This window comes from Montipora foliosa, chromosome 13 (genome assembly GCF_036669935.1).
Source record: "Montipora foliosa isolate CH-2021 chromosome 13, ASM3666993v2, whole genome shotgun sequence".
In the NCBI taxonomy this organism is placed as follows: Eukaryota; Metazoa; Cnidaria; class Anthozoa; order Scleractinia; family Acroporidae; genus Montipora; species Montipora foliosa.
In genome coordinates, this window is record NC_090881.1 from 38468478 (window position 1) to 38480977 (window position 12500).

General features: G+C 40.1%; 1 protein-coding gene across 3 annotated transcripts in view; it reads right to left on the minus strand.

The window, feature by feature from the left end:
• LOC137983223 (neural cell adhesion molecule 1-like) overlaps positions 1–10537 on the minus strand; it is a 65713-nt gene extending 55176 nt beyond the window's left edge. Inside the window, exons 1-2 of one of the 3 annotated variants that reach the window (XR_011118924.1) lie at positions 10405–10531; positions 3060–3452 (exon numbers count right to left, since the gene is read on the minus strand). The gene's annotated coding sequence lies outside the window, so the exon portion shown is untranslated. Of the gene's footprint in view, positions 1–3059; positions 3453–10404 lie in introns of all 3 variants that reach the window. The other 2 variants (XM_068830420.1, XM_068830421.1) reach the window with 2 other exon arrangements.
• Between the last annotated feature and the right edge of the window lie 1963 nt (positions 10538–12500).

Here is a 12500-nt window from a genome sequence, read left to right on the forward strand (position 1 = left end):
GTCGAGGTTAATTGACAATTCTCATGATCATGCATAGTTCCAAGAGGTTTTGATATTAAGAAATGCAAAATAATGAGGATATCTCAAAGAAAGCAACCAGTACAAACTTATCTTTGTATGAACGAATCACCCCTTGAGGTGGTCTCTCAATTCAACCACTTGGGTCTGCTCGTCGACCGCCACCTATCCTGGAATGCCCACGTGAATAGTATTGTCTCCAAAGCTAACAAGTTGCTTTTCCTGATATCTGGTATCTGCAGGGGCTTTGCCGATGTCACAACTCTCAAGACACTACACTGCTCTTTTGTTCGATCTCACTTGGAGTATGGCTCTGTTATACGGTCCCCGTACACTCGACAAAACATTGACATGATAGAACGTGTCCAGAGAAGAGCCACCAGGCTTATCCTAAAGTCAGGCATTGATTACGCCTCTCGATTAAAGACACACTCGCTTCTACCACTGACAAACAAATATATTGGTTGAGAAATCAATTAAATTACTGCAAAAAGTCACATTCACATTACCAAGGCATAGAATCAACACCAAGAAACTAAAAATAGATTATCAAGACGAACTATTTTCTTAGAAGAAAAAAAAATTACTCAGAAGTATGAAGATCGAAATCGTAAGCCTAATATAACAAAACCCATTGCTAAATGGAGTATTACAGGAGGCCGCCTAAAAGAGGCATTCACTCAAATATGTACTCGGGAGAGCAAAATTATGATAAAGGCAAAAGAAACTAGAGCTGGACCACATAAAAGGGAATTGTGTAGGCTTGCCAATTAACACGAGGGAGGAAGCAAGGGAGGAAGGAAGAAAGGATGGAAGGAAGGAAGGAAGAAAGGATGGCAGGATGGTAGGAAGGAAGGAAGGAAGGTAGGAAGGATGGAAGGAAGGAAGGAAGGATGGAAGGAAGAAAGGAAGGGAGAAAGGAAGGAAGGATGGAAGGAAGGAAGAAAGGAAGGAAGGAAGGAAGGAAGGAAGGAAGGATGGAAGGATGGAAGGAAGGAAGGATGGAAAGAAGAAAGGAAGGGAGGAAGGAAGGAAGGAAGGAAGGAAGGAAGGAAGAAAGGATGGAAGGAAGGAAGGAAGGAAGGATGGAAGGATGGAAGGAAGGAAGGAAGGAAGGATGGAAGGATGGAAGGAAGAAAAGAAGGGAGGAAGGAAGGAAGGAAGAAAGGATGGAAGGAAGGAAGGATGGAAGGATGGAAGGATGGAAGGAAGGAAGAAAGGAAGGAAGGAAGGAAGGAAGGAAGGAAGAAAGGAAGGAAGGAAGGAAGAAAGGAAGGAAGAAAGGAAGAGAGGAAGGAAGGAAGGATGGAAGGATGGAAGGAAGGAAGGAAGGAAGGAAGGAAGGATGGAAGGATGGAAGAAAGGAAGGAAGGAAGGATGGAAGGATGGAAGGAATTAAGGAAGGAAGGAAGGAAGGATGGAAGGATGGATGGAAGGAAGGAAGAAAGGAAGGAAGAAAGGAAGGGAGGAAGGAAGGAAGGAAGGAGGGAAGGATGGAAGGAAGGAAGGAAGGAAGGAAGGAAGGATGGAAGGATGGAAGGAAGGAAGAAATGAAGGAAGGAAGGAAGGAAGGAAGGAAGGATGGAAGGATGGAAGGAAGGAAGGATGGAAAGAAGAAAGGAAGGGAGGAAGGAAGGAAGGATGGAAGGAAGGAAGGAAGGAAGGAAGGAAGGAAGGAAGGAAGGAAGGATGGAAGGATGGAAGGATGGAAGGAAGGAAGGAAGGAAGGATGGAAGGATGGAAGGAAGAAAAGAAGGGAGGAAGGAAGGAAGGAAGAAAGGATGGAAGGAAGGAAGGATGGAAGGATGGAAGGATGGAAGGAAGGAAGAAAGGAAGGAAGGAAGGAAGGAAGGAAGGAAGGAAGGAAAAAAGGAAGGAAGGAAGAAAGAGTGGAAGGAAGGAAGGAAGGGAGGAAGGAAGGAAGGAAGAGTATCTTTAAACCCGCAAAAAGGTCCCTCTTAGTTTATAATGAAAGCCAGAAACCTCCATTTAAATATAGTAAAAATATAAATGTTAAGGCTGTTAGCAATATTCAAATGAAATGTAAGTCTGCATGGCATGAAAAAAAATACAGTTTATATCATGTTCATGTGAAAATGTCGACAGAAATAAAGGGGGACAGCAATAACACGGTTAATTGCCATCAGTCTAACGTAAATAACAAACACTATTAAATTTTCAACCTCGGTTAATGCATTTCTCGTGCTCTTATTAGTTCACTCAATCTTGGTTATGAGCTCATATACCTTAGTTTGACCTTATATGTCAATTGCTTGCGCTAAGCCTTGGTGAGCCAAAATTATTTTTCGCTGAAAAGCAAAATTTCTCTGATTAAAGCAAAAAAAGACCGTTTTGTGCAAAGTTTGGATCAATTCCAACGTTTAGAAGTACGCGAAAAGGCAAGAAATGTTTTTGTGATGAGCCTGCGTCTGTCTGACCACAATATCGCATCTTCATCAAGTTTTTTCGATTTCGCTCGGAGCAAGGATGGCACAATCGGTTAGTGTGCGGCCTTGTTGCAAGAGGCCCCGAGTTCGATACCCGGATCTCACATCCTTGTTTTGACTTCTTTCCTTTCATGCACTGATGGAAAGAGGGGGGTAAAATGATACATCAGTCGGCTTCCTGGGAGAATACCCTCGCTCTAGAGGGTAAAGGAATTACCGACGTTAAATAAGGGGTACCTGTACCTTTACATATTTTCTCGCTGTTCTCGCTCGTATTTTGTACTTCCAAACTTTTGGAATTCACGGAATTTAATAAAACAATTATTCCGTTCGCGCTTGTTGAGTATGAGACTGGTTATAGCCAACTCGGCGCTACGCGCCTCGTTGGCCATTTACCATCTCATACCCAACGCCCGCTCATGGAATAATTGTTAAAAAATCTGCCCCTTATCTCTTCTGTAATTCTTCTTCTTTGTTTTTCATTTGACGATCCAAGGCATCATGCAGATATGCGTCCAGTTTTAGATCAAATTAGGTAATGTATAGTTTTAAATACACGTACCGTTCAGTTTTACAGTAATATGATAAACTCACCAAGAATTGTCAAATTCATCACCAGATCAGCAAGGAGGGTGCCAGCAATGTATTTGATATATTCAATCTTGTATTGCCCCTCATCATCTCTCCTCAATTCATTAATGTGCAAAGACACTGAGTCTGTTTTATGATTTCTATCAACCACAATATGTGGCGATAATGGCTCTTGGTAATTAATAGAAGGGGGGTCAAAAACACCAATAAAAGTTTTTGATGCAATCGTATCAAACACCAGCGATGACAGGTTAAACTTGGACCACTTAACAATGAAAAAAGTTTGACTGTTGGTCTGTTCATCAGCAGTGAGGGAGTAATTCCATGTAAGCACCACATTCTCTCCCTCTACTGCTTCGGTTGGATTGGCAGGCTGTCCTGTCCACGTCAGTGAGTCTGCAACATGGATTGTCGCAGAACGTTAGCTTATTCGCTAATAATTCATGAAATGTATATATCACACCTACACGCATGTCACACGCATTGAAGGTAAATCAAGGTACAAATAAACATATAAATGAAGAAGGATAGGCCATTACGTATCAGGTGAAATCAAAGCTTTGATTCCCCACCCCGCGGGCATTTCAATTTTGTTTTCAAATTATTGTTCAAATTCTCCCCTCCCTGAGCGAAAAAGTCGTTCAAGTCCATTTTTATAGGTGATCAAATACTCGCTGATGGTCAATCCAACCAAAACCGAGACCATGATATCAAATTTTCAATTTCTTAAGACTCCAACCCAAAAAAATCCCTTCTTCTTTCTCCACGGTTCCGTCTTCAGCTGCATCCAACCCAAGTTCCATAATCCAGCTTGATAATAAAACAATCCAAAACACAGAGCAGTTCCGTTACCTCGGCGTTCAAATCCCGTTCGATAACAACGACACCGGTGACACAGAAATCAACACGCGTATTGATCAAGCTAAGGCCAAATTTGCATCCAGAAAAAGATTCTTCTTCAATTACAAAATCAGACTTGCTACAAGAATCCTGGTCTTTAACGCCGAAGTGAGGTCCCGTCTCGCCTACGGCTGCCAATGCTGGAAAATTACAGCGCGAAACTTTGACAGAATCGACGCTGTGTACAACCAATTTCTCCGTTCGATGATCCGAAACGGGTGGGCGCGCGCTGAAAGCGCAAGTGATAATGACGAGAATTTCCGGTTCAAATGGTCAACCAAGAAACTCCACGCCGTTTGCAACACCATTCCAGTACAGGCTACGTAAAATCAGTGCAAGGGAAATATCTCGGTCACCTAATTCGCCGCCCGGACAATCAAGCCCGAAAACAGTTACTATTCACGCTAGATAAGCGTGGTTTCTACCAGAAAGTCCCACTCATTCACTAGGTTTCGAAGACTCAAAACATTGAGAAGGACCGACTATTTACAGATGCCGTGAACCGGCGTCATTGAGTGATTCCCACCCTATGGATCTGGAAAGATTCGATGAGCTAAAACAATGAAATGCCCCCACCCCGGAAAATTTTAAAAAGTCATCATATTACTCTACTTTGTGGTAGCTTTGTAATGCTCTTGAAGTTGGCCGAATCTGCAGACAGGTTGCAATAAAGACCACAGTTTTTATTCTATTATTCTGTAACTGCTTTGTAACATCTAAAAGAATTTTATGATCACGAATAATTAACCTGATTTACCGTCCTAACTTCACAAACAGTGATTTAACAATTAACTATCCCTGGGTATAAATGCAAACTTGAAAATCCATGTGATTTTTAAATTGAGGATAAACTATATTTTTAAGAATACCTGAATTTAAACCTTTCTATAAAACTGTTTCTACTGAATACTCTTTACTTTGTTTTTCCTCAGTAAGCTTCAATAATCTCGTCCTTAATATTGTCATGATATTCGTCGATGCAAAGTATAAATGCAAACTTGAGAAGTTTTTAATGAATATTAAAAATTATATTTATGAAGAGGACTTCAGCAACCATTGGACACGTGATCGACTTTCTCTAAACAAAAACCACACTTGCTATAAAATTCCCCGGCAAACGCGTCAAATGCCCGGGGTATACCCTGGAAGAGTGGTAGTGAAGCATCGATTGGGGCTTCAATTTGACCGATATATTATTCTGAAATTCGAAACTGATAGTCTTATCTTTTCACATTCCAGAAATAGAGCAAAATTTGGTGAGCAACAATCGGGCTTGGTTTAAAGGTGCTACGTCACCCAATTTTAGGCAATTTCAGCACTGATCGATCTTGGACTGCCAAAATCCTGAATTCAAGATTTTGGAATTCAATATTTTGGACTGCCAAAATCCTGAATTCAAAGAGTTATGACTTAGAGTTAGAGTTAACGACTTCCAAAATCCTGAATTCGGGATCGAATGCTCATAGAATTAACTAAAATATCAAAATAACTGTTCAAAACTATAGAAGAACTCTAACAAAACACAGGGAAGCCAAGAAGGGACATGGATGGACAGAACTTAATTTCGTTTCGCAGGCGCATTCATTCATTCAGGATTTTGGCAGTCCAGAATCTTGAATTCAGGATTTTGAAAACTTAATTAAGTTAGAGCCAGAGGCTGAGAAATCAAACCCCGAGTTACCCCAAAGCAAGTGTAATGCTTTCAATTTGGGCAACTGCTCTGTAGTATTTAAAATGTAATAATATGAATATGTATTCTAAGTAAAAAAAAAACGCTGTTTAAGTAAAGCGGTTGTTTTGTTTGTCTGTGCGTGAAATGGAAGGCATGTAGGTGTGTGTGAGGGGAATATTTAACAATTATTCGCCGAAGGCGAAGTGATTATCGGTGAATATTCACCGAGACGAAGTCAAGGTGAATATTCACCGATAATCACTGAGCCTGAGGCGAATAATTGTTTTAGTATAAATACACAGGTGATTATTTCAAAAAAGAGAAAAAAAAAACATTTCAACGCGAAATTATCTTCAATAACAGTGGCAAAACGACTACTGGCAGCCATTTTGTCCGTCGAGGTGATTATCGGCTGATAATCCGAGATAGCGAGCCAATGAGAGCGCGCGATTTTGTATAATCACTTGTGTATTTATACTAATACTGCAAAATCAACTTTAATAATCCCATAGAGGGTTATTAAAATATCAGTCCTGCACTCCCCTGTTTCAAACAAAGCTGCCCCTAGCTTTTCAGACAGCTGTTAATTAGCGGGGTTTATTCAATATAATCAGCCTCGAAGAACAAAGGAAAACGAGGCATGTAAAGAATAAGCATCATTCTTTGCAGTCTGCGAGGTGCTTTGCTGAGAGGATTAGGAAGATTGTCAACTTTGGCTGGGTCAGGTTCTACCCCATTGCTCGTGAGCTTGTGCCCCATAAAGGAAACCGATGGAGATTTGTATTGTGAGGTTTTTTTTGCAGAGAGTCGGAGGTCATGCTTTCTGCACTTCTCCTATAGGGTTGTCAGATTCGATACCACCGATATGTCCTGTGTTAGCCACCGTAGGAAACCGTAGTAAAACTTCTGCATTGACTTTGAATTTATGACCGACACTCCAAAGAAGAATGAAAGAGATGTATATATTTGAAGTGCGGGATATAGACGAAATCTTAAAGTGATCCTGATCACTGGACCGTGAATTTGCATGAGCAATTTTCTCTCATAGATACCGTAAATCCTCTATTAAGCTCCCGGGGAGGCTTACTTATTTCAAGCATATTTGAGAGGGGGGGGGGGGGGACTTAATAGAGAGAGAGGGCTTTTTAAGGCTCCCTTGGTATGTAGGCGAATCGACTTTACGTGTGTAGGCGAATCGACTTCACGTGTGTAGGCACATAGAGCTCAATGTAGGTGAATCGACTTGTGGGCGAAAAGACTTGCGGGCGAAACGACCGACATCCATGACAACAATAGCTCATAATAGCAATAATAGGCAATAGACTAACTATTAAAATAGTCCAAGCGACTGGTCACGAAAGCATTCACTAAGATTTTTGTGCATTCCATGCGAAGAAACTTTCTAATTCTCCTAATGTTAAATAAATGGAAGAATGCAGCCTTACACATGTTATTTATGTGGGTGTCTATTTTTACATGTCTATCGAGCCAGCACCCAAGGTCCTAGACTTCGCTAGCCGGTGTAGTTGCACTTTCACTGACTTGCAGGGTGTCTATGATTGCTTTAGCGAGTTGTTGTCGTATGCAAATGATAATGAACTCCGTTTTGCCATCATTCAATCTTAACCTGTCCCGGAGCATCCATTCCCTGATGTCGGCGAAGTAGTTTTGCATGGGCTCAATAGCAGCGGACTGCTCAGCGCTGGAGTCAGCATTAAATGAAATATACAACTGTGTATGATCAGCATATATAGGTATGCACATCAGGTAAGTGGCACTTGATGATCTCGAAGAGTTTGCTAGCGTATATGACAAGTACTAAAGGACCTAAGTATGGTGTACCTCGTGGTACACCATACTTCAACTAAAAATTCGTTGATGTTCCGCTGTTGATTGAGATGGACAAGGATCTGTAGCCAAGCTTGGACTTCAACCAAGAGTGCACCTGTCCCGATATACCAAAGTCCGAGAAGAGACAATCAAGCAGAATTGTGTGATCTACAGTATCAAAGGCCGCGCTTAGGCCAAGAAGTACAAGCAGGGTGACGCGTTGCTGGTTTATATTGAGTAGGATATCGTTCTTGACAGTTGCAGTCGCGATACTGTGGTGTTGCCTGTATGATGACTGCGCATGACCTCACTCAGAACAGACGCATGTATGACTTGATACTTGTTGGAAGTCATGTCTTTTAACAAATTCTCCTTCTTCTCGAAGGCAAATACCCGTAAATTATAATCGTTTGACCGAATCTGGTCTTCGATGATGCTGCGAAGGGGAACGACTACCACGATCGATGGCGTTTGATTTGAATCACCCGTATCGATAAGAGGACAAATTTCCCATACATAAATGTTCTTGCCGAAACCAGTCGGTAGCACAGCCATAACATCCTTGCACGATAGCAGGGCTTCAAACAAAAAGTTTCTGCTCTTGTTTGGGTTCAATGTCGCCCATTTGAAGAGATAAATGATCGAAATCTTCCGAATCACAATCTCAGTTACAAGAAATAATTTTAAAACTCGTCAAAAAAATTTGATGGCGGTCCATAATCAACGGACCAATCCAAATTTCTCGTTACTGGTAATTCTTAACCGTTGGCTACAGACAAGCCGCAGTCCTTCTTCTCGGCCTCTCCCCATTCTCCCTTTGGCTCGTTTGCGAAATTAAAGCAGGCGGGGCTCGGACTATTAGCAGTCTAACCGCTTCTGTTTGGTCAGCAGGTTGCGGTTAAATACACTATAATAAGGGATACATGAAGTACTTACTCCTATAAGTGACTCTGCATGTGAAATAAGCAATCAACTGCGATCGTTTATGCTAGCCTATACTTTTGATTTTTTCTCTATTTCCCGCCTGTCTCGGTTAGATATTCGTTCAACTACAAATCCAGTTCGAGCGTTATTTTGTCATGTTATAACTGATCTTTCTTTTTTTCCATATGCCACTAAACCCGGGGTAGTCATTCAATAACAATCGATAAAAATCGATTAAGTTTTTCGAAATTCGATAAAAATCGATAAAAGAGTTTGGTGTGAGTAATCGATAATTATCGGTTTTTGAGTTAGGGCTATCGAATTTATCGAAACTGAATTATCGTACCAATTCTCGAAACGGAAAAACCAAAGAAAAAGAGCTCGCAGAGACACTTATAACAACTTCCCTGTTCGTTAAACAATAAAAATTGCTTCATCTCTTCAACAAACTTTTATTAATACTCAGCGTGTGTTTTATTTGAAATCCGCTATAGATCCCTGGTTGATTATCCCACTGTTAATTTAATTGCTGATGTAACACAATCGCACGCTCGTTGCGAAAACCAACGATAATAATATTTATTGTCATCGCATACATGTGTTTTTACATGTAATACTATGTGAACACGAACAAAACTGTAACATTATGCTTCATCGACTTTCAAATACGTCGTCTGAACCAACTAAGGTTCAATGTTCTGAACAGTTTCCACAAGCGAAACTCTTGCAGCTACAAGAATCATTTCAATTAACAGTCTTAAAATTGTTCTATAAATCAGTAAAACAATGTTAATGATGAACTCAGCAACAAAATAATATAAAAAGTAAATTGACAAGAAAAACTGCTGACTTATTGAAAAGAACTGATGATTTGAAAACTCGGAAAACATCTGAATAAGCGAGTATATGTTAGACATCAGGATAATAAACAGAACACGGCGTTTTTCCGTTGGGTCATGGAACAGTAAATAAAGACAAGGCTGTACATATCTTTTGTTGTTGTAGCTCTGGTCACTGAAGCTCCCTTTTAATTTTATTGTTGTAGACGACGTACCGAACTGGCCACGATTTCCATTTGCTTCTAGCTGGCCAGCGCGGGTCTATTTTACCTTTTCCACAAGCTCAGCCTTTGTCGAACTATTCCTCATACTTATGCCCATTTCCTTCAAAACTTCCTTTAACTTCCTTTTTTTTTTTTAATTTTATTTTTTTTACAATTTACTACAATCCAATCTACGAAAATAATGTAATCGAACATTAAAATCAGGAAAAAATCGTAATGCAGTCTCTTTGATCTCTTGTACAGGTTCGTCAACAAATCATTTCATTGCCGCCTTTGAATTCTACATTCTACAGAGTCACAATCAAACGCTCCCTCAACGGAAACAGGTTAATTTTTATCGATTCAATAGCGATCGATGAATCCGATAAAATCGATAAAATTAACACTTCGTCGGCGTGTGAGTATCGATTTTTATCGATTGACCGATAAAATCGATATCGTTTAAAATCAATTAATCGATTTTTATCCAATTATCGAATGATTTTCCGATATCAAGTTTTATCGAATGACTACCCCGGGCACTAAAATTCGAGGAACACAATGCTTTGTACAAAAGATCTTAATTCGATTTGCAATCACTATCTACTGGACTTGGTTCGGCAGATGGAGCCTATGGAAATCAAGCCATTTCACGAGTTTTCATTTTAATTGATTGCTAAAGCAAAGAGTTGCCCGGTATATTTATACAGTAGCTCAATCGCTGCCAATGAAGAGTCCACTTTTATGCAGTACCTTAATAGCTCCTAATTAAGAGTCTTCTTCCGAATTAAAAATGTGCATCAACACGAAACATCAGCAGCTACGTCGACAAGGCGTTAAGGCTCCTTTCTTTTAATTATCTATTATACCAGTTTTATAGCGAATTCCGAAGTTAGGAGCTAAATTTGAGTTCATACACATGAACTGCACGTACTAAAGTAAATAAAGCACAAGAGGTCAGTTGCTTACAAATACCCTACCTGCTGAACTTGGGAAACATAAGGCCATTATGAAAAAGATTATTGTCCATCTCAACCGCTTCTCCATCGAAGACGGAGGTATTTTGAAAACGGCACTTATGCCGCCATCAAACAAAAACTTCCGGTACCGAAGAACTTGGGTCATATATGAATTAATTAGTATCAAGAAATGGCCTGTTGTAGTGGGTCCAATTCCTTTTGACAACTTCAAACAATAGCCTTTTGTTGTTAGTTGCGCTCAGGAAATTAAGGCCGACAATGACGCGAATATCAATTATGAATCTTCGGTAAGTTGACGGTATAACAAATTAGCCGTTCAGGGAAGAGAACGTTGAGTTGGAACGTTGAGTGAATTGAAGAAAGCGAAGATTTATTGTCCGTGTGTTTCATGCACCAGTGAACTAATACTCTTTAATTCTGTGAAAGTTCATGAACTCCCACAGAGTTAAAACATATGGAATCGGAGGGGAGTTTTAAATTGCGAAATAACCTAGCTTTGTAATTTATTACGTTGGACCTGGTCAAACGGCGGACTTCTAATTTAAAGAGCGCTTCATTTAAACTTGACTATTCGGTCGAACGCTCTCTTAACATGAGATAGATAGGTAGATAAATAGATAGATAGATTTCTGATTTAATTCACGCGGTGTTAATGGAGAATCTCGCGAAATATGGGTACAGTGGTCAACCCTGTTTAGAATCGCCACCGAATTCGAACGCAGTCCCACAAGAGATAGATAGACAACTTATTTTATTCACCTAACTGATTAGAGTGTAATGTGTAGTGCTAAATGGCTACCCCATATGAACTAAGTGAGCGTTAGCCCTACTGATGGAAATGGGCCCACACAAGGACAGAGAAAAACTCTGACCAGGGTGAGTTTTTCTCTGTCCTTGTGTGGACCCATTTCCATCAGTAGGTCTAACTCTCACATGGTTCATATGGGGTAGATACTTAGCACTTCACATTACACTCTAATCAGTTAAGTCTGTTCGGATATAAGTGCTACACGGCCAACCTTTGAAAAAACGTAATCCCTCCTTGTATTTTATTCACCATTTGGTTGCAGTTAAAGAGAGAAGCTATGCGATGTGAAATTGATCGTAAGGTCCTCGGGAAATCCGTAAGATTCGGCCAATCCGAACCCTCCCGAAAACGTTTTGGCCAGCCCTCTCGGTTCACCTTGCATTGAAATGTTCATGAGGTAGGGCCTGCCCGAAGAGTTTCCCAACGGTCACCGATATAGCCGGGACTCGAGGATTTCCGGAAACAAAAATCGATATCACACTCGAAGAGGGAAGTTATGTGATACAATATTCATAGCATCTTCGGAAAATCCGTGATATCCGCGTTTTCCGACCCATTTCAGATAATACAGTCAAACCTCCCGAAAGCGGACACCCTCGGGACCAAGGGTAAGTGTCCGCTTACGGAAGGTGTCCGGTTATGGGAGATTGAAAAAATAAAGTGCAATAGAGGGCATGTAATGCACCACGACCACTCTTTTAGATATTGGTGAACAACTTGTAATTGTAGTAGTATAGGAGTTGGGGGTACCAGATCATTTTTTGATCTGTTACCAAACCCAACTCTATACTACTTTCCATATAATGGTTTCATATTTTTGATCTCGTATTTTCGGCTACCAATTATTGATCTCGTATTTATGATCTCTGTTTTTGAAAATCTATATGTTATTTAAAATGCGTGACTTTCTTAGAAAAATCACAAAGCATGACATTCTCGGAAATAAAGAAAGGGACTTTCCCGTGATTTTTAACCAACCACAAGCTTCACATTTTTACTTCACAATTGTGAAATATTTCAGTGAAACTTTTCAAATTTGTGAAATTATTTTGTGAAGTTGCATGCATGAAGTGTTTTTAAATATTTGCATAACTAAATGAAACGGAAACAATCACCATAGCGTGACATTTTGGTTAACTTTATGAGTAAACTTTATGAGTAAACTTTATGAGTAAACTTTATCATTCAGATTGTTTTGGTGTGTTGATTTTACAATGTCCGTATGCATAACTTGTAGCACCATTGTTATGAATATACCGCTTGTCATCGAAGCAAGATAATGACACTT